At 42.9% G+C, this 23,736-nt stretch overlaps 1 protein-coding gene across 5 annotated transcripts in view; it reads right to left on the bottom strand.

Annotated features, from left to right (window-relative positions):
* LOC126161534 (stress-activated protein kinase JNK) overlaps nt 1-23,736 on the bottom strand; it is a 566,777-nt gene that overhangs the window by 190,950 nt on the left and 352,091 nt on the right. For 3 of the 5 annotated variants that reach the window (XM_049917454.1, XM_049917455.1, XM_049917456.1), the window contains one exon: nt 10,546-10,602. The exons of 1 other annotated variant lie outside the window; for it this stretch is intronic. The gene's annotated coding sequence lies outside the window, so the exon portion shown is untranslated. The remainder of the gene's footprint in view (nt 1-10,545; nt 10,603-23,736) is intronic. One more of the 5 variants, XM_049917457.1, reaches the window with a different exon arrangement.

The following is a 23,736-nucleotide window of genomic DNA, read 5'->3' as shown; positions in this document are numbered from 1 at the left end:
TAGGAGCGCTGCAGTCATGAACTGTGCGGCTGGTCCCGGCGGAGGTTCGAGTCCTCCCTCGGGCATGGGTGTGCGTGTTCGTCGTTAGGATAATTTAGGTTAGGTAGTGTGTAAGCTTAGGGACTGATGACCTTAGCAGTTAAGTTCCATAAGATTTCACACAAATGTTTTGAACTCTTTTACATCAACGCGGACACTGATGCAGCACATTCCATACGCCAAGTGTGATTCTTCAAATCATCATTTTTCTTCTTGTTCTTCATCTTCTTCTTCGAATGTCGTCTCCTTATAGAAGGATGGAGTATTCTTCTCTTCCGTTAGTCGTTGGTGAATCTTACAATTTGTTTATCGTGGTCCACGAAGCTTGATTGTTCCCCACCTTTCGTCCACACTTGCGTTGGACATCTTCAGGGATGCTCTTGCTGTCGTTTTTGCTACCGCTGAGTCTAAATAAGCCAGTGAAGATATCCAACGTAACTCTGGACGAAACATCGAGATCAATAAAGTTCATGGACCACAACCATACAACCCGTAAGATTCATCAGCAACTAATGAAACCCCGTGAAAGCCTTCGTGATTCTTCTGTGTTTTCCCAGCTGTTCTAATTCGTGTGGCAATATCTAGGATACCACGCCGTTCTAGGAGATCCTGTTACCCTTCTCCGGCCGAATCCATGTTCTCATTTTTTCCGTTAAAGATTATTTACATTAAACTGCACTCTCGTATGATATTTGTTTCGTCCTGGGACTAATGGTACTTATATGGCTTCAAGTTTTTTATCGGCGGGTATAATATTTCATCATATATTTTCCCCTGCCGTCCTTAGTTTGCTACGGTACATTCACATTTAAACGCCCCCATCCTGTTTATAGAGGTGGCAGTCCAAAATGCTACTCCATACACTCATACAATTATACAGAGCACTTTATAATTTGAGTACGTTGGAAAACTGAGTATTGGGCGTATATGTTTGAGTTTTTGAAATGCTTTATGTCCAGTCCTAATCCTAGTTTGTGTACCTCTATCATGATCCCAGTTTCCTGCTAACGAGCACTCTAGGTATACGATTCGAGTTGCCACAGTAGTAACACACACTTATTAAAAAAAGAATAATCTACAATTATTTCCACCCGTGAATAGCCTAAATCGCTTATAACAAATGCTGAAACATTTCCCACGAAAATTATACGGCCGATTCCTTTTCGCGAACTTCCGCAATACGAGCTTGTGCTTCATCTATAATAATCTCGTCGCTGACTGACGTCAGACCATAATCTTCCCCTCTTCCTTCACTTCTTCCTAATGACCACATTTAAAAAAAATTGTTATCAAGTCTAAGCTCTTCACTAGTAATGCTACTTAGGAGGAGTTGAAAGTCTATTATCAGTGGGTGATATCGAGTCATCTGCGTGATGTATGTTGTTTAAACTTGCACTATTCATCCTGGTCCTTTACCGAGACATCTCCAACTGCACAGCCTCTTCACTGGAGCCGCAATGTTTCCCAGACACAAATTTATTCACATAAGGAGATAGCGGACGCCTCAGTGATGCGAAATCTGGTGAACAGGGTTGATGTTCCACCAACTCCCGTTGAGGTCTTTCAGCTTTGCCGTTGATAAAGCACTTCTGCGAATACGAACAGTGTCCTAATGAAAATGTCTTTTTTTTGTTGAGCCTGTAGTTTCAGAAAGCGCTCAGCACCGGCTCAAATTCGAGTGGTCTATAATGTAGATAGCACCCTGACCTGCGGTTTTTGTTCACATATGGTCAACAGTGTTTCAGGAACTATATTCTACTATCACTATGCTTTTGATATAGGCCAATCACCAGTAATTCCATACCATACCTCGTTTTCAAAGCTCATTACTAATGAGGAAGAGATTTCTAGGTCACGTGTTGAACGAACACAACCTGTACCAAAAAAGCGTGAGAAAAAATGACCGAAAACAACTCGAATTAGAAAAAACTTCACTGTTTACTCTCTACGTAACTGTCACTACATATACTATCTGCCATCAGTCACTAGCGTGAAGTATTCAGGTGTATCTGCCTGGAGCATTAAAGTCACATGGCCACAAAAATACAGTTGCGAGCAATTCATGAGTAGTGTTCGCCAATATGGAGAGACTTTATCAAGCTGAGTTAGTAGTGGTGGATGGCGGGAGCCGAAGAGGGCAGGAGGTAGAGGGAAGGGGACTGCAAATTTTCAGGCCTTCTCGATGTATTTGTTGCAAATACACTTATCGGGTAAGTCTCATAATATTTCATCAAGCAACTATTCGATGAATTGTTGTGGGGCTTACGCAATATTACCCGGCACCACCCTTAGATGTATATTTTTCTAGCGATTTTCTGTAGCGAGCGATGGTCACATAGATGTAGCGATGGTCACATAGATGTCCAAAAGACTCCACTGGGATGTGATCGCTGATAAATGTAATCGCGTAATTCCGAGAGGGCGGATATCAGCCAGATGCAAACGTTAAACGTACTAGCTGAAAAAGAGCCGCTTCGCTTGGTCTTCATTTTCATTTGTTTCTCTGAACATTCCAGGAAACTCGAGAACATTTGAAAGTATAGTAAACATGAACTTTTAAAAATATCGTAACAAGGTTGGTATTTCATGCTAAAAATACTCTCCAATGCCCAAATATACTCTTAAGTACTCTTAAAACCACTGCAGTAGTCAAAATTACCCTAATTTAAAATAAACTACTCTCACTCACTTATTCGTTTCTTTATAGAACACAGAGAACATTAGAAAACATTAGTGAACATTACAAAACATTCATAAATATTCGAAAACACTAAAGAAAACTCTGGAATATTCTAAAAGATTTCATAATATCTGAAAACCATTCAGAACACTTGAAAACGTTGAAGGACACTCCCGGATAATCTCTAACAGTCTCAGCCACTTCGGCACTCGACTATCGTTTTACCGACTTCCCATTAAGATGACCATTGGTAGAATGCCCTCTTTCGACAAAACTACTTTCGAGCCCAACCCAAGAGTTTTAAAACCGAAACATTCTTCATAGACAAGGGATAGAGACGTACCATACAATGAAACCCTCATGAGGCTGCAGAGGTGGATTGCGGAGTGATAGCGGCACGGAAGGACAAACCGCGCTTACATTTCTTATATTTTTTGATTACCTCCCTTCACACACATCTCGCATAAAGAACCAGGTAAATTGTTTTGCATAAAGACAACGAATGGGACAGAGAGAGAGAGGGAGAAGATTCAAGCTGATAGTGCAGTCGTGCTATCTGTTTGATTCAACAAGAAAGTAAGTGGTTACACATTCTCTGGATGCTAAGTCATACTCATAGTTGTTTGCAATTAAATAGATCATCTGTTTCAGGATGAGTTGATATCTAGTCCATCTGTTGTGCGTAATTTGAATTTGGGCAGATGATGTGCCACTTATCTTCGATAAGTTTCTGCTTCTGCCGTGTTATGACGACGATGTTTGGTTTGTGGGGCGCTCAACTACGCGGTCATCGGCGCTCGTACGAAGTTCCAATTCTTACACACTCCAATTTTTTACACAGTCCAATATAGCCACTGTCACGAATGATGATGATGATTAAATGATGATGACAACACGAAGACCCAGTCCCTGGGCACAGAAAATCTCCAACCCGGCCGGGAATCGAACCCGGGACCCCATGATCCACAGTCAGCAACGCTAGCCACTAGACCACGAGCTGCGGACTCTGCCATTTTATGTATGTAAATTACTCTTTCATCTCAAATTCCAATGAGAGCTAAATTCCACAGATTTCCCACGCAACTACAAATATTAAGAATTACTTTTACTGCTGGATAGATGAGGTGCATTTCATCTCAATCCCTCACAGACGCTTAAACTAATTCCAATTTCAACAGCCTGCTTCCATATATATATATATATATATATATATATATATATATATATATATATATATATATATTTGCTGCACTGCGGAACAGGTCGACAGTCTATGGGCTGTTTTTTAGTCATGTCTCTACAGAGCACAAAGTATGGCTTCTTTAAAACGTTCGAACAATTAAGTATGACATACAGTCCCCCCACCCCCTCCTTCCCCCGCCCATACTCTCATCCACAAGATATCAAATAATTTTATTACGCGTTCATTTTCGCAAGATACAAGCTGCAAACCCAATTAATTCGAATGATGTTCCTCTGTGCTTTTTTATAACTCCCTACGGGATGCCGCATGGATTAAGAATCGCATAACGTAGAGATTAATAAACTAAATACGCTCGTATTTCAAGAGCTTTGGTGATCTTTATTAAGCGTCTATCTGGAATTATGCCCGAAGTGATGGAGATACCAATAATTGTATCTTTAATAAAGATGAGTGAGCGGAAAATAAATAACCGATGCGTGTTGCTGCCGAGCGTGATAACGTAATTCCGTATCAGAGATATTTATAGCTAAAAAAAGAGCAGCTTGAAGTGAAGTATCTTAAAAATGGCTCCTGCTACAGGCTTTGTTATCACAAACATACCATTTTTTACCAAATGACATATGATCTCTCACGTTTTCCCGGCGTGATTTATTAATGGTGTGCTTCAGGTGTTCAGCCGAGTTATTGATTTCATTTTTATGCCCATAGACTGGTTGGAATCCAAGCACACCTGAAAAAAAGACTAGTTCGATCTCGGAATATTGTGCAAAAAGAAAAAGATCAAACAACTCAGTCGAACAGCCGAAAGCGCATCATTAATCACATCTCTATACATCTCCTTTCTCGGACGGACGTTCATGCACATGTAACGTCAGTGGTATTCTGACTTACATATCTACCATTCATTGGCCTAACAAACTGTGCCGTTTCTCTATTTTAGATGGTTGCCGCTGTTTCATCTGAACATTTAAATACCTTTATTCCGCATTTAAAATGGGAGATTTTCTTTACTGTAATGTAAGCAGTTCGTATCCAAGCGGCCTTTCCATAAAATACAGATGACTGCATCTCTAGTTTATATTTTGTACAGCGAACTGTTTGATGCTCGGTAACAGGTTAATTCCAACGTAAAATCGCCAAAACTGCTATAAGCTTCTCCGAACACGCTGTAGATTAAAAAAATCTAAAGACCAACTGCACAATCACGTTTCTCGTGTCTACGCTTTCAACCCGACTATGTATCCCAGCTGGATGATGCATTTTTTCATGAGGATAGAATGGTCAAAATATGGTTTAGTGGGGAATTGTATGACGTAACGAGATGAAATCTTGGTCAGATGACGTTTCTCTATATGCATGAGCAGTATGTTACCAGAAATGACATCTAATGGCCACGTGGTGGTTTGCTTAACAGATGAGTCGGCGCGCGCTGGACGACGAGCGGCTTGCCCACAGGCACACGTGTTCCTGGAGAAAGGGCTGCTTAACGTCACACCCAGAAGATGTGCTGTCATTGCCTGAGAAGGAGGGGGGGGGGCACATGGCCGTTGAGAAACGAGCGAACTGTACGGACTTGAAGAGATAGCGGCTCTCAGACAAACTGTAAAAATAACGTGGTTGCATTTTATTCTCTTCACTTTTATTATGATATTTCATGAAGGAATTAAACCGGCCGGTGTGGCCGTGCGGTTCTAAGCGCTCCAGTGTGAAACCACGCGACCGCTACGGTCGCAGGTTCGAATCCTGCCTCGGGCATGGATGTGTGTGATGTCCTTAGGTTAGTTAGGTTTAAGTAGTTCTAAGTTCTAGGCGACTGATGACCACAGATGTTAAGTCCCATAGTGCTCAGAACCATTTTTGAAGGAATTAAGACATTCAATGGGCAATTATGATAAATTAATGATGAAGTTGATACGGAATCATTGGTTATCTGAGCTTCTTATATGATTAATGGTTCCAGAGCTACGAATGACGTAAAAACATATTTCATTACCGTACTTCGAAGTTAATTACCTCTCTTAACGAAACTGATATGACAGTGAAGTGTCAGATCTCGGTGAGAGCAAACTACACACCAGAATCATAGCACGAGAAAGGCGAATATGGCATGGGGAGATTTAGGGAGGTAAAAAGAAGAAAACTAGTTATTCGACTTGCATGACAGCTTTAAAATGTCTTGACATCCTCGCGCTTTTTTACTTGTCAATATTAGTATGCATGTTATGAAACGCAATGCGTCATGTCAAGAAAAGTAACATGATGTATGATGTCATGTCGTATGTCACGACACATGTCATCATACAATCCAGCACGGCATTCGTCATGTCGTGCAATATGACACAATCTGTTATTAAAAATGTGGGATGCATGCATCCCCACTCTCGAGTACTTCCTACTGAAGATGCATCCCGCTCTCTAGCAGCACATTGGAACTAAAAGGACTCGCTACGCTGGGGAAGCAAAGTTAACTCGAACAAAAGCGCGAAATGTCAATACGTCGCGATTTAAACGTCTTTGAAGCTGCCAGATAAGTTGAAAAGCTAGTTGCCATCTTTTACATCTATAACTCTGTGCAGGACATATTCGCTTTTTTGTGCTATGATAAGAGCATTTTCCAATTTGGTTCCCAACTTTCATTCTACCGAATTTTGACATTAAAACGCCGTAGCTTGGCAGCCGACGTTGGTTTTTTTTTCCGGGCGATGACTGATTCGGTATACCATTTCCCTATTGTCTTTCGAATCATGTTGCTTATATCGTGGCACCGGATACAACTTCCACAGAACATGATGACCACTAAGACCCCGTAAACGATCAAACAGCTTGTCAAACTTAACTATGCCTGGTTAATATTTGAGCGTGTACGGTGGTCTTTCACGTGTTTGTCAAAAACAGATCTTGTTTGATGTGTTTGACAGGAATTATGATCGACGGAAAGTTTGTGACGATGTTTCGCCACGTATATTCAGTGAAAAGCTGTTTTATTACAATTTATCTCAGTATATCGTTGAGTTTCCACAACCATGGAAACCGCAGTCAAGTACGAAAATGAAACAGCGCTGACAACTACCGAAATGATAGAGGTGTACCATCTTTCCCAGCCATATATTATGCATGAAAAGTTTATAAACAAAATCATTATTTAAACGCATACAGTCACATACAAGCGGAAGTGGAATGAAATAAAAGAAATCGAAGTTCTCCGGTTCTTCAACGGGCGATGTGGGCTATATGTTTCTAGACTGTGATATTTTAATGAACTGTCTTAGAGGAATAAGTAGACGAGAATAAATTTTCGCATACTTTATCTTCTTTCTCAATGTGAGGGCGAAGTAACGCTTAACAAGTTATTGAATTTTTCACTGTCCATGGGCAGCAAGTTGATGTAATCAACAGGTTCTGAATGAAACATTTCCATTAACAGGTTTTCATCTGTATGTTCCTCTCTCGTTTTAAACCATTCGCTGGACTAGCGTCTTGTTTTATTCTTTTTTAAACACAATGCCATAGTCAGTGATGATGTTTTTGTGGTCTTCAGTCCAAAGAGTGGTGTGATGCAGCTCTCCATGCTTTATCTGCATTTGTAGATATTCCCACTAACGGAAAAATACAGCATACACGGAAAGTTTCTGCTTCAAGAGTAAGGTTAAACTGACAGGCTTTCTTGGTAGTGTACGGACGTTTGACACATCCGTGGTTAGATACGAGTGAACTCGGCAGACAAGCTTGCTCCTTTACGAGAGCCTTAACAAGTTACAAAAAATTTCGTTATCCATTGGAAGAAAGCTGATGTAATCATACGGTTCTGAGAGTAATATTTTCTTTAGCAGATATTCATGGTCAAATCTCTCATTTTAAACCATTCCCTGGATCAGAGTCTTCTCCTACTTCTTCTTTAAACACAGTGCCAAACACACTGTCAAAATACCTACGAAAACGGACAGCCTCTGCTTCGAAGTGGAGTTGAGCTGTCAAACGTCGTTTAAATGTGTACTGGCTTGCTCAGCAAATCCGTGTCTAGATAAGAGCAATTTTGTCTAACACGTTTGATCGTGTACGCGGGCTTTTAGTTCATGTCTTTGTCTACCTTCTTAAAAACTTGGAACCGAATCGCAAAACTTTGAAAAATATATGTGGCTAGCGCAAAAAATTCACAAAAAAGTTTTTTGTACGTAAAATCCGAATGAAGCTAGATTTTCGAAAGCGATTTTTCAATTTTACTGTAAGAATGCATTTTTTATTTGATTCATTTTAAACCATTTCCGCTCACTCAGTTAATGTAAGAACGAATTTTACGTGTTACATTTAGCCTGACTTTAAATCATCGCATCCAGACAATGGATACAGATTATTGATAAAAAAACAGCTTTGATTTTATCCATTTATCTACTTTCGTACAAAGTTTGAACCTATTCGTACAAATCTAAAGTACAGAACTGGTGCGCTTCAAAAGCCTCCCAGATAAACGTGTTTTTGCCTGTAAAACTCGAACGGTGCACGTACAAATGGTGCTATTAGCTGAGCATTAATTTCAAGCCAGTTAAAATCTTTTGCAAAAGGAATTAATCGATTCGTGCAATTTGTCTGGGCACCGGCTCTGATTCGTCGTTCGAACCTTGCTTAATATACTGTAACATAGGTACAGTAAGGCAGATGTTCGAATGGCTATACAAATGGCCGCTGGTCCGAGTTAAGCCAAAAACCTTTTACCCTATGTTCCTAGGTCAAATAGGACCCCCCCCCCCCCCCACCCCAACCGCGATTCTGCCCGTGGCCTTTTCAGACGTATTTATTACAGCGCTTCCGTGCTATAATGATATTTATTTACATTATGAACATGCTTGCTTAGTTACCGGGAATTGTCACTAATTATCATATTTAATTATTACTGAGAAGTTACAACATAATTAACAGAATGTTACACACAGCAACATGCTCTAACATTTAGATGACGCCAACTGCGTATTATTACAGTCGTCAATTACGCGAGAACTAGATGCGGTACGTCAATTCTGAGTCCATAACTGCAAAGACGGGAATTTTTCCCTAAGGGAAAACACCCTACTTATTTTGCGTCAGCATACAATTAAGATGTATTTTGAATGTTCCCAGATTCGTACCTTAAGCAAATTCTACGAATTACAACTCATATTTGTAGGATATTTAAGTTAAACACATGGTGTGTAGTGTCAAACTTTTCGAGTCTGGTGAATCAGGACAGTGTCGGTTGGTGACTCATAGTGGGTGTAAAAGGTGTAAATTCCGGGACACGAATGTGGCGTGGGTGGGCGGAGGTTGCATGGGGCGGATGGTGGTGGGGGTGGTGGTGGTGGTGGTGGTGGAGAGAGTACTGTACTAGACGTATTTGTGCGAGGTAGCGGTCAGTTTCGCTACATTGGTAAAGTATTTGTCGCAAGAAGTGATTAATTCAGAACATGAACATTCCTTGGCGGTGGGGCTGGGGGGAGGTCTCGATATTTGGTACATGATAGATGGGCTACCGGCGGTACTTAGAAACTTTAGGAAGCACCTCGCGCTTGGAGCGATGCTAGGCTCCATACGCTACTTCAGAAGTTCAGTTAAGCCCGGCTGATCATACGAATTGCTACAAGCTGTCCATATGCCTGATGATGATAAACAGATAACTGAACTTTAAATCTAACGTTTGTCGATTAGCGTAATTGGAAATCAGCGTTACATCACTATTATTTAGGAACGTGTGCATATGCTTTCGATAAAAAAAATTTCAGGAACAGAATACGACACTGCACAGATTACCCGCTGTGACAAAGATGAGCCACAAACATCAAATAGTTATTCGTCGATCGCGTTTCACACCCTGGGTAAAAACATCGACATTAATAACAAAAACTATTTCTTGAAATACCAGATATGAGCTAAAACGTCGCAGGTCACTCAAAGATCTACTGCTGCTTAAAATCCCTTTTAAGGAATGTCAGTATGCTATGACAACTGCAGAAACTCTAGACGCCCCCCTGTCAGTAGAAAGACGTCCTCTATTATGGAAAGCACGCACTGCCTGTCCTCGACTGAGAGGCCGCTGTCGATATATAAAACTGTTTCCTAATTTCGTCTCCGACTGAGGAAGCCACCTTCGGTGGTAAATTGCCAATAGCAGAAGAAATATCAATCAGTAGTTTTATACAGTGTGGTTCAGAAATCCTACCACACAGTTACAGGGGTTGTAAAGGGTACTCATGAAAGCAATATTTAATCATAAATCCATGACCGAAAACGCGTCATTTGCAAGATAAACGACTTCAGAACTTAACAGACGTTAATAAACAGACAAAAGTAAAACCAGAAGTCTGTTGTTCATTAGAGGCTAGATTTAATAGCGCAATAGCTTCAAGTCTACGAAGTCAGGTAACGTAATGACATAAAAAGGATAATGCGGACGAGTGCTTAAATGGAGTACACACAGAGAGAGACAGACAGATTACGCTATCACAGGAAGAGGGAACGGCGTGGCTTATCGCCGACTGCACTCCAGCGTGACGTAATTACGGGCTGGAGAGGATCGCGGAGGGTGTGGCGCACAGAGCACACACAGAGGACACACACAAACACAGCAGAGGCGGTGGCGGCAGCGGCGGCTTACCATAAAGGTTTCATGCTTATCGTGACAGCGCCCACCTCGCAGTCGTTTCCGCTGCACCTGGGGACACAAACAGCAACGGCATCAGCTCAGGTCCTCCTCCCATGCACCATACACCCCCCCCCCCCCCCCCCAAAATTGCCGCGGACGATCTTCGCATTTCGAAAGACGTCCGCAGAGGCCACAGGAATTATTTGCAAGTGCGTAACCACACTCACTCGCAGAAGCTAAGTGGTTCAGGATAAACCGCCACGTAGCTTATCAGGCTGATAATCCGTACGTAACGAAAAATCTGAATTCATGGTCTCTGGAAGAAGCGCAATGTGCTGGGTACAGAGAGATACTATTCTGTCAGATAAGAACTGTATTAATATTATAATTTAAATACAGTGAACATTGTTTATCCGAGATACAGCTCGCTTGCTTTCCTACAAGATCCACAGCACTGTAGTAGGCAAAAGCGCGTGGGCTGATGATATGTTTCCATACACCAGTGTCATCAGCAAACATCGAATGTTCCACCCCTTCTCTGATGTCCACTGCTTCTACCGCTCATAGCTTCAGTATGTGTGTCTGTAGTTTCTGTTTTACTTGTCATGAACCAATATAACGCTTGTTTTCTTTTCTAGACGGTAATTTCTAAATTTTGAACTACATATTAGATGCAATTTTTAAGACAGGATATGATGGCCCTAATCTTTGCGTGATAGGTACATAAAAACGCCCTACGAAAATGACATTATCCTGGTGGCGATGGTACCGGTCCGAATTTTTTTTTCCTATTTATAACCTTGTTTGATACTATTTATACAATACTCGAATAGGCTTATATCTTTCACGATTATGATAACGATACTGATATATTGTGTGTGTGTGTGTGTGTGTGTGTGTGTGTGTGTGTGTGTGTACCTTGTCTTTAAAAATTGAGAGCAGAACCATATTGCAACAATGAAAATTTGAAAATAGTATTAACTATTAATAACAATAATAATAATAATAATAATAATAATAATAATAGTGAACAAGAAACCCCGCGAACAGGCCTTAAGACCAAGTTATTGTCGACCGACCGCCGTGTCATCCTCGCCCATTCCTCTTTCGGGTGCGGTACAGAGGGTCATGGGTTCACCACCTCGCACTTGTGGCCGTTGTCGACTTGAGGCGCTACCTCTCAATTGGCATCACGAGGCTGAGCGGAGTACACCCCGCTCCAGTCCTCCCACCAATGAAAAATCCCTGGCAGTAGCGGTAATCCAAACCGTGATTCGCGCAAGAGGGTCTGATGCGTTGACCACTCAGTTACGGAGACGGATCACAACAGCAATAACAATAATAATAAATACTTCTTGGATAGTCCTTCCTCCTGAGATGAGCGTTAAGTGTGTTTAATGGACACTTGGAGTGCTTGGGTTCGGTTGCCCGAGTGGACTGCACTTAGCCTCATGAGGAGCTACTTCAACGAGAATGAGGGGCACGGGTTTAGAAAAGGCGATATTAACCGATGAGAGCGCAGTGTGAGAACCGTACAAGTGAATCGAGGAACTTGGGGGGCACCGTTAGCTGACAAGCGCTGGCTATCGAGAAATTCGGCTAAAGCGAAGGAGGGGAAAAAACTGAAAATAACGAAAAGAAGCGTCTGTTGCGGCGGTAATCGTTGCAGAGACGACGCAAGAAACTTTTTTAGCACCGGAAAAGGAAAAAAAAGAGACAATTAGAAGGACGCTGGTATCAGGTAAACAAGGCAGCTTCTCTAACAGTGGGTCGCAACAGGGCTGTTCCTATTTAGTCCGGAAACGGAGTAGACTCTTAGGAGCAGTAAGAATTTGTCGCCAGGGCGACGGCAGCCATACACGCAGCTGGTAACGGGCCGGGACATTCTGCGCGTTAATAAGTAAATACGGAGGGCGGTGTTAATTAAGACCGTCCTGGATGGGCGCAGTGCCGTTTCATTAGGCGGCGCTCTGGTCTCGCACCGAGCTGCGGAGAATATGGGAAAAGTTGGCGGCCGGCTGGGCTGGGCTCGGCTCGGCTCAAACACTTGTGCGGCCGCATAAAAGGGGCCCCGTAATTCCGCGTTGCGGCCCACGAGAGCTAAATAAACCGAATATAACAGTCCGCATTGCTACGGCAAACACAATACCGCTCCGTGCTGCTGCAGACTGACCGGCGTGGTGCCACGAGCTCTGTAACAGAAACCATTGCGGAAGATGGGGGCCACACACATTCCCACCGTGCTAGAAAAAAAATTAATTGAATTAAAGTGAACTTTACACGAAGACACAGTCGCTTAAGTTAGACTCCGCAATAACAGACGCCAACTTCACCACTAGGTAACCACGTTAATGGAAGCGACAGAAGAGTAGGGGGATCACATTTTTACGCATGATACACTTAGGTTGTAGTTGTAACCGATTTTTCGTTATGCCCTACTTATATATGGCGTACCTACGCGATGAGTACTCAGAGTTTTAATTATCACCTCGGAAAAAAAACAAGCTGTTACCATAAAACATTCCACTTCTTCACACTCGCATTTCAACGCGAGCCGCGCGGTCTGGGGGCGTCTTGTCACGGCCCGCGCGGCTCCCCCCGTCGGAGGTTCGAGTCCTCTTTCAAGTGTGTGTGTGTGTGTGTGTGTGTGTGTGTGTGTGTGTGTGTGTTTGTTTTGAACTTAGCGTAAGTTTACGTTAGATTAAGTCTTGTGTAAGCTTAGGGACCAATGACAGCAGCAGTTAAGACCTTACCACAAATTTTCAAAATTTTCCAACGCGGCATTTTTCCTAACGGCGGATTTCTAGGCAGAGCCCTAGGTTGTAGGCGTATTCATTTTGGCTGTTCAGGAATCGTTTCCACTTTGAAAAAATTTCGCTGTCATTGCGTAAACGTGTGACTATTCCTGCGCGGAATGAGCTGAGAGGTTGTCCTGGAGCGAAAACACCCCACTGGAAAGCTTCCCACCAGGCATCGTCTTGAAAACCTGCCGTACCCTCATAACGACATTTTGGTAGTACGCTCCTGTGACGGTATGCGTCTAACGAGCATAATCTGTTAGCTCCACACCATGGCAGCCCCAAAAAAGCACTCAGCATCACCTTGTCCGATGACGGCTGAGTCTTCGCCTCGTTCAGCGGTGGTGAATCCACGTGTTTCCATCCCTTAATTTGCTCCTTCGTCTCGGTGTCTTAGTGGCTATATCAGCCATCTGCAACATTTCCGCTGTTTTAAAAAAAACCTCGTTTACAAGACATCACCCTGAATGCAGCAATTACAGATGTAGATCACTTGATTTAATGCAGATAGATACGGGAAACGTTCGTGTGATGTTGGAATAATGGTATGATGTTTCAGTCTGTCGCGTCAATTAACCCTAGATTACTAAACCCACATAAAATTTCCGACTGCAGTTGATACGAGTTCGTGCTTCCCGCCAATCTGGTATTCTCAGTATAGGGTGTAAAACAGAATATTTTGTACTTGTGTTGTATGTGACGTACCAGTGGAGAGTTTGTAATCAACTAAAACATAAATTATGACTTCTTTTGAATAAAATTTGGAGTAGTAAAACTAACGATGGTTTAGGAACAATGTTACATTTTCCCCCCTTTTTGTGTTCTAGAGTTAACTATCTCGGCGCGACGCCGCAATATGACATGAATTGGAAAGAGTGTGCAAGGTCTGTTCTAGGGTAGGCGAATGGCCGACTACGGTTTATTGTGAGAATTCCTGTGTTCCATATGTAGCTCTGTTGCTATCCACTCTAGAGAACGGCTTGAACGTTTGGGGTGACTACAACTTCAAACTAAAGGAAGACATGGTACCAAGTCAGAGTCGCGTTGGCAGATTTAAGAGTGGTGGATTCGACCCGTCTGACGGTGTTAGAGGCGGCCTCTAAGAGAGATGGCAGTCCCCAGCCACAAGATTACCTTCTTTCTGCAAAATGCTACTTGAGGAAGCTTAGCACTGCGTCGAACTGCAGAAAGATTTTACCACCTCCAACGTTACCTCGCTGAAGTACCTGTTTGTCCGCCTCGCCAGCCGAGTGGTCAGCACGCCAGAACGCCTTGCGAGGGGCGGGGCCAGAGATTTCCTCCGCTCGGGGACTGGTTGGAGTCTTCATCATCATATCATATCATTCTCCCAGGTCAGAAGTGTTTTCATGGACCACAATAAGACCTCTAAATGGACGAAAGTGAGCTAGTGGAAGCAAATAACGATCTCTTTCACTTGCATTCCACAATTCGGTCTTCGAAGATTCCTCCTCCTTAAGTAAACGAACTGCTTCCGAAACTTTTAATTCTTGAGCTAAAGTTGGATACACACTTTTTCCGGAATAGTGAATCACGTATTTGAATATATCGTTTAAAAGTAATTCGTCCAAGAATTGGTAACACGAATACCAATATAAAATACTGTATACCTGTTACAACCAGACTAGCGATCACCCTTAAGTTGGCTAGTGGTGATTCAAACAGAAATTTTATGTACTCCCCTCAAGTGCCTTCTCATCAACATACCTCTTGACACGAGGCGTTTGCAGCGCTTTGGTGGGGGGACTTATGGAATTTATTGAAGTAGTTTGACGTAATACTCAAACCTTTATGTTAATATTTTACTGTAGTTCGCCAGTACAGTGATAGAACAATGAATATGATGTTATACATCTACAACGTGAGTTATATCATGTGAAAAGTAATGAGTACAAAGACCACAATAAAAGACAACGAGCAAGTTGCTGCTGGTGAACACACGTTCTGAAGCTTCAAACAATTTGGAAAGTGTATAATAAAATTATATATCACTACTGAATATCTTCCACTACGATGTTAGCAGCGAGTAGGCGCTTTCTCAGGTTCCAGTCTGTATACACGGTATAGGCAAAATAATGTGAACCCATGTACTTACTTGGGAATGGTTTATTAATAAGGGATTGGATCCCATTTGCCCCTAATACAGCCGTGATTCTACTTGAAATACTGGTATATAATGAATGTAAGTCCCCCGTTGAATTTTATGCCACTCTTCGATGAGAACCTCTTCTACCTCCTGTAGTGACGAGGGAGATGGAAATCTGCTCCGGAGTCTGCACTCCAATACCGCCCATAAGGATTCGATAATATTCAAGTCTGGAGACTTTGCTGGCCAGGGAAGACGCTGCAGTCCAGTTGCATGCTCCTCATACCACGTTAACATTGTCCAGGCTGAGTGAATTGGTGAATTAACGTTCTGAAATACTGAACCATTATTGGAGAACAACATTTGAATCACGGGGTGCACCTGATCACCTAAAATGTTCATACAATCGTAGGCTGTAACACGGCCTCTGAGAATAATGATGGGCCAGCAGAATACCATGATATGGCTACCCGCACCATCACACTTCCACCTCCACGCTTAACTGTTGGAATCAGGCAATCAGGATTGTAGGCTTCTTTTGGAGTTCTCCAAATGTAAACCCGGCCCGATGTTGGAAATAACGAGAACGTTGACTTGTCGGACCTTACGACGTGTTTCTACTGGTCAGTCGTCCAGGATTTATGCTCCTGACACCATGCTTTCGCTTCTTTGCGTTGGTTGTCATCACTAATGGTTTCGGTATAGCAGTTCGTCCATGAATATTAGCTTTATGGAGTTCTCGGCAAACAGTGTCGATAGATACGGGGTCTCGAAGTCACTTTGGCCGGTGTTGTTTCGGCACAATTCGTATTAGCGTACGACGATCTCTATCATTTAGTCTTGATTTGCACCCACTATTACGTTTACACGATGAGGTCTTTTCATGTTTTGCGTAGGGTGTCATGACTGCTGAAACAGTTGCTTTTGAAACATACAGTAAGTCGGCCGTCTTGGTTACTGATGCTCCAGCTAATCGGGCCCCCACAATTTGCCCTCTTTGGAACTCTCTTGGATCTGCACGTCGACCTCGGCCTCTGAATGCAAATAAAAAGTATGCACTACCCGTAACCAACCTGCCTAGTCCGTACTGAACACGCACAGTCGAGCGCTCCAAGTGCCTTACCTGCGCTGTTGACGGTCAGCGCGACACGTGCCTTACCTGTGCTGTTGACCGTCAGACACAATCATCCCATTACTACCACTGTTCATATTATTTTGCCTATCCCCTGTGTATCACTTTTTGTTTTCTACAGATCTCACCTTAGATGTACGTATCCCAGTTATAAAATTCATCTCGTTTTCCCACTTCTACATTCCTGTGGATAACAAATAAATCGAATCCCCTTAAGTACGCGCGCCGTTTTTGGTACAGAAATGAAATAATATTGTGCATACGCTCAGCTTACGTAGCTTGGCCCTCCAGCGCTGTCGACGTACTGGCTGAGGGAGAGGGAAGCATTTACAATCAAGGACAGAGAGAGATGAGGCTGAGGCATACGAAATACCATACTCCCCTTGGTGAACACCACATCAACAACTACCTGCACCAGCCAGTTCCACCAGCAACACTAACCGATCATAATGCAATATTTCCGTGTACTGTTGCAGCAATCTTGACAGCAACACCATTGCTGCCACACATTGCCGTAAAATGTCAACCATTTTGACGACAGGATGTGGCAGACAGACTCGTAAAGCGGCATACAAGCAATCGCTTTCACCACGCTTAATTTCCTACAGGAACAGGTAAGGGAATAACAATAACAAAATGGATGAATGCCGGTTTTCTTGGGAGCTGTTCCGCATTACAATACTTTATGAGTCTCTGTGAAGACAACACCCTCCCCGGATGACAGCAGTCAGTTTTCGTACTGCAGGCACACTAGCGATACGAACATGTTGTTAATGGCAGACACCTACCTCTGTCAAGCTTGACATTCCGGAACTCTACAACGAAGCTAGGATCGGCAGAACGCATGGTGGGATGTTACTACCCCTGACCCCTGCCCTACTGCAAGGAAGCCCGTTGCCCCAACTTTTTTACTTCGTTTAATTCTCTGGGCGAACCCGCGCCGATCGCCATCATTAAGGCGAGACAAATGAAGAAGTGGAGGAACGAAGGCGCGATTAGAGAAAGCCCGGAGGAAGCGGATTATGCAGCACGTGAATCGATATGGCGGCCGTGACGTCAGCAGCGGCGGCGGCGCGTCCGCGTCCGCGCCCCAGCCGGTCGATGCGGCCTTGAACTACCCCACTACCGCCTCCGCCGCGCCTCAGCCGCCGCCGACGCCGCCCGGTGCGCCAATATTTTTAGCACTGGACAGCGGCGCGTGGTTATTAGTGAATGGGCTGATAACATCGCGCCAGCTATTAGCAGCTACTGTGCACTTCGGCGAGGTCCGACGAGGCATATATATCAGTTTCCAACCAGCGTCTTTGCATCACGGCACATGTACTTCTCCTACGCAAATGTGTCTCCAACACGTCCAATCCACATACAACCACGAACTTTGCATTCTGCAAGCCACAATACTACAAATGGTGGAGTGTAAATGGCATATCACAATCACATTCTCCCCACTCCTGTTCCACACCATTCCTGTTCCACAATGTTCAACAGGACGAATGCTAGTGCCCTCCTAATCTGAACTCGTCCATACAAAACTGATGAGTGTAGTCTGGGTAACATGCGGTAGTTTTCCACGCACCTCAATGCTCGTGACGTCATATCACCTGAAATATGTGCCGTACGATGATCTAAATTTGCAGACATATTCAGTTGAATATGTGGATACTATCTGCGAAATGTGTTGGTAATAGAGTTACTAGTACAGAAGCAATAAATTAAAACATTGTGCCTGATGCGTAAGTTTTACTCCACGGAGAGCAAATACATAGTAAGCGATAAACTTACTTCCTTTCATTATTTTGTGGGACTGTTAGCGAAAAGAAATCCCATAAAGGTTTCAAATTATGTGTCAAGTTTGTTGGCAGTCGCCAAGTATCTCATTCTCAAATACTGGATGAATATAAGCTGGGTAATTTGTCGGGTGTGAGGTACATACACTGCCTCAAGACATATACACCGTTTCCGACTTTAATATTCGACTAACTGTGTGGTTTAACGTAAACTTTTCCGCTCGCTGTACCGCACGTCGTACAGCCGCTTGTGTAATGAAGGTACAAGTAAAGCAGCATTCTCAGTGTAGTTGTGTACAGCGCGCTGTCTCTCCTCTTCGTGAACGGGACAATATCGCTTTGCATACAACGTTCAGGATATCAACAGGCCACCCGGTTCAAGCTAGAACCGTGTGCACGTCGACATTTTACGGAAAAATGGGTTCTTAGCATGGGAATTTATCCTCTGAATTTCTGTACACGACAGCGACGACGTCATTCTAACACTCAGTCCCTTTCGTGAGACAAAAACACGCATGATTCATAGTGGTCGCACGGGGCAACTAAGACACCTGGTCGCCGCTACCTACCAATTTGTGATGTTCAACTCTTGTTGGCGTAACGTAGTCGTTAATTCTGTGACTCACACTAAATTACTTTTTTTTACTACTGGTCTAGATGCCTCAGTGGCACCATCTCCAGGCCCCAATAGAAATCTACAAAAATCAAACTTAAAGCAGACCACAAATCTAAAATGCAACATCTATTCCATTATTTAAATAAATTAACCACATATAGATGTTAGTACAATGTATAAGAAAAGTGATCACAGATATTAAGATGGTAAACTGAAACACATGACAGACAAATATTCGTCACAGAACTGTCATATACCCATTAACTGCATTAATAAAAACTGCTTAAAATACGATGCTAACTTTACGATATGAAGTAAAATTTCTCATACCATAGTAACCAGAAAAGCTCTCACTGAAAGAGAGAAAAAAAAAAAAAAACAAAAAAAACGCTGAGTCATGTTGTACAAACAATGGTGTCACAGTGGTCGTGGTGTAACGACACGACCCGAGCCGGCCAGTGTGGCCGAGCGGTTCTAGGTGCTTCAGTCTGGAACCGCGCGACCGCTACGTTCGCAGGTTCGAATCCTGCCTCGGGCATGGATGTGTGTGATGTCCTTAGATTAGTTAGGTTTAAGTAGTTATAAGTTCTAGTTAAGTCCCATAGTGTTCAGGGCCATTTGAACCATTTGACACTTCCCGAAGACAGAGAATCTCAGTAAATATAATGAATGCATAAACATGATAAAGGAACAGGGCAAACAAATTCCAGCAGTATAATTAAATTGTGATTGAATGCAATAACCGTTAAAAAGACTATAAAATCAGAAATGAACCACGCATTTAAAACGAAGTAAGAGCTTAAGATCGAAAAAGTATTTTTTTTAATACATAGCTGTGCTTCATTTGTCCTATTACACGTGCATTATATCAGCCACAAAAAAAAAAAAAAATGGTTCAAATGGCTCTGAGCACTATGGGACTTAACCTCTAAGCTCATCAGTCCCCTAGAACTTAGAACTACTTAAACCTAACTAACCTAAGGACGTCACACACATCCATGCCAGAGGCAGGATTTGAACCTGCGACCGTAGCGGTCTCGCGGTTCCAGACTGTAGCGCCTAGAACCGCTCGCCCACCCCTGCAGGCTTCACAGTTTAATTGCACTGCTAAGGTTAGTTTGCCTTATTCCTTTATCATGTTTATGCATTCATTATTTCGGTTCGTTATTTTTTAATATTTACATACTGCGACAGATTTTCTGTCTTCAGGACGTTTCGTTACAGTACGACCTCCGTATGTGATACCACTGTTTGCACATGACTCAGTGTATTTTTTCATTTAGGCCTTTTCTAATTACTCTAACATGAGAACTTTTACTTTATTTCGTAATATTATGCTAGGATTGTATTTTAAGCGGTTTTATCAATACAGCTATGGGTACATGACAATTCTGTGACCAATGTTTCTATGTTACGTATTTTATTTTACCATCTTGATATCTTTGATCTCTCTTCTTACACATTTTAGTTATATCTATGTATGGTTAATTTATTTTAAATAATAACAATCAATGTTGGGTATCAGATTTTTGGTCTTTGTAAGCTTGATTTTGTCGATTTATACAGGGGGTCTGTAAATGGTGCCAATCAGGCATCAGATTTAATAGTCCAATAAAATAATTAATAAAATTACGGTTGACGGTTTTTCAAGACTTTGATCAGCCGCAGTCCTATTTCGTTTACACAAGATGGAACTACGGAAAAGCAAATTATGGTTCCTATCCAATACTGTGTTACTCAGTTGCCAGTTTTATTCGTTACACTATTACGTACATTACGATTCCGACCTACTACTGTGCTAGATATTAGACGTGTAACAGCAGGTATGATGAGACTGATATCTCGTCCCCTTTCCTGTGGATTGTATGCAAGAAGAAATGAAATCTTTTTAATTTTCGTTAACAGGAATTTTTGCACATCTACAGGGTGGTCACAAAGAATCTGGAAAGCTTGTGATGGTGTTGCAGAATAGGCTGTACTGAGAAATAATTGTTAAGAAAAGAATTTGGTACGTTCTATGTTTCTGGGTCAATTAGCACTGAAGTTAGCAAATCAGGCTATTGCGTGCGTAAATTCAAGCGTTCCGCTAGTGACAGTGACATCAAATGCGTCCTTCGTTCGGTTCCCAAAAATCGATAAAAGAAAGCGATACAAAAATTGGACATGAGACGGTAGTAAATATCGAACTCGAACCGAAGGCTGAGCAGTTTCGTGTGCTATCATCCGCGCTATAAGAACAACTAACACTTACGGCATCTGGTGGGACGCTTGAATTTGTGCGTTCAACGGCCTGATTGGTTAACTCCAATGCTAATTATCTAAAAAACGGCTCAACGTAGCGAATTTTTTTCTTACTAGTATTTCTCAGCAAAATCTATCCTGCAACACCCTTACATGTTTATCAGACTGTTTCTGAACACGGTGTATAACCGAAAGGTGTAATATGTCCATATTCTTAATAAGAAAATGGTCTTATCTAGGCATGGGGAAAAATGTGCCACATTTGTCACATGACACAGGTGTAATTACTTCTTACCAACAGAGCCACTAATTACACCTTCCTTATTTATTATCTACACATATATGCTGTTCCACAGTCTCACATTTCACAAGTTTATACTTTTGGCTCTGAGAAATTAATTTATCCGTTCTCTTGTTTCATAAACCATGCTGCAATAACTTTAACATTGCATGCATTAAATTTGGAAATTTGTGGTTCTATGGGACCAAAATGCTGAGGCCATAAGGCACTAAGCTTCCAAACTACTTAATCTAACTTACGCTAAGAACAACACACACACACGTCCGAGGGAGGACTCGACCTCCGATGGGGGGTAGGGGGGGGGGGGGAGGGGAGCCGCGCGAACCGTGTGACAAGGCGCCCTAGGCCACGCAGCTACGCCGCGCGGCAATGCACGCATGAATGAGCATTAGTTCTATCTCTGCATTGGTTTGTTATTCACAATAAAAGTCTACGGTTGGATACTTTTCGATATGTTTACACTAAGTTAATGACCAGTTAGCTTTGTTTTTAAACTGGACACACCTTGTATTGTGCAAGGATAACTGATCCTGTATATGATTAGCAACTTTTGGATGCCCATATTCATATGATATGCTATGAGATGTGATTAATATTTAATCTTTTGTAAGTATTAACCTACACCACTCTTGGAAAATACCACCTATGGAAAACTGGTTGGGCTTTATGCACCTCCAGGTGCATCAAGCATTGTTTTGATGCATACAGACACCGTGATAATGGTGTACACAGGAATCGACAGTTACAATAATGTGTGAGATGCACACGAGTTATTGGCAATCACTTTCAAAAAATGTACAAACTGTAGCTCATAGGTACTCCGAGGCAACGGCAACAGAAATACGCGACGTTTTGAGTTAGCTAGGAGAGCTGTATCGATGCAGAAAGCTCGCAACCCACTCGATACTCTAGCGTCCATTTTGAACGTCATGATCGTTACAGAAGTGTGTGTACGCTGTCAGATACCAACGAACTTGTGAAATATACCGACACAAGAGTTCGGCTGGGATGTGAGGGTTGTTTAGAACCTGTTTCAAATATGCATGTCGAACGACTTTGGTGATTGTGAGATATCAAAACAGGATCCGGCAACCTATGTCTTGATTGACAACCAACATTTCGGCGAAGGGTTCGTATTTCAAGACGAGTATGCACCAGCACACATAGCCAACCTCGCGAACACCTTCCTCCAGGAGGCAGAAATAACCGAACAAGTTGGCCTGCGGTATCAGCCGGCATGAGTCAGACTGAGCTCACTTGAGGCCTGCAGTGTTCGTAGCCGGTCCTCCATTGGCAGACGTTGCAAGAGAGGCGTTGTACATCACGAAGAGGTTCACTATTGAGATTTCGAGAGAGCACTTTCCGGGAAGAGTCGGGAACACATTAGTTCCTCTCACATACATCGCCTAACGACCACGACGAGAAAATTCGAGAAATCAGAGTCAATACAGAGGCTTACCGACAATTATGCTTCGCACGTGCCGTTCGTGAGTGGAACAGGTTGGTTAAAATGGCTGTGAGCACTATGGGACTTAACATCTGAGGACATCAGTCCCCTAAAACTTATAATTACTTAAACCTAACTAACCTAACGACATCACACACATCCATGCCCGAGAAAGGATTCGAACCTGCGACCGAAGCGGTCGCGCAGTTCCAGACTGAAGGGCCTAGAACCGCTCGGCCACACCGGCCAGCAGTGGAACAGGGTACAGCGGATAAATTATAAATTAGTAGTTCCAGAACTAAAACATTAGGTGCTTGCTGAGTATGATGTAAGTGTGTGTGTGTGTGTGTGTGTGTGTGTGTGTGTGTGTGTGTGTGTGTGTGCGCCCGTACTGAACTGGAGACCTAGAAACGACGGAGAGGCTTCGCCCCGCCGTAGCTTTCAGTCGTTCACAGCCCCACAGCAGGCCACAGCGGTCCAGCCATCCTACCGCCGCCCAACATAGAACCCAATAATATTGTGCGGTACAGCTCCCCAGTGCCCCCCACCCCCACCCCCTGGGAACGTCACATACCAGACAAGTGTAACCCTGAATGTATACGTGGTAGAGTAATTATGGTATACGCGTACGTGGAGACAGTGTCTGCGCAGCAATCGCCGAAATTGTGTAACTGAGGCGGAATAAGGGGAACCAGCCCGCATTCGCCGAAGCAGATGGAAAACCGCTTTAAAAACCATCCACAGGGTAGCCGGCACATCGCACGTCGACACTAGACC

The sequence above is a fragment of the Schistocerca cancellata genome, chromosome 2 (assembly GCF_023864275.1).
Source record: "Schistocerca cancellata isolate TAMUIC-IGC-003103 chromosome 2, iqSchCanc2.1, whole genome shotgun sequence".
Lineage (NCBI taxonomy): Eukaryota > Metazoa > Arthropoda > Insecta > Orthoptera > Acrididae > Schistocerca > Schistocerca cancellata.
This window is presented reverse-complemented; position numbering and strand designations above follow the sequence as displayed.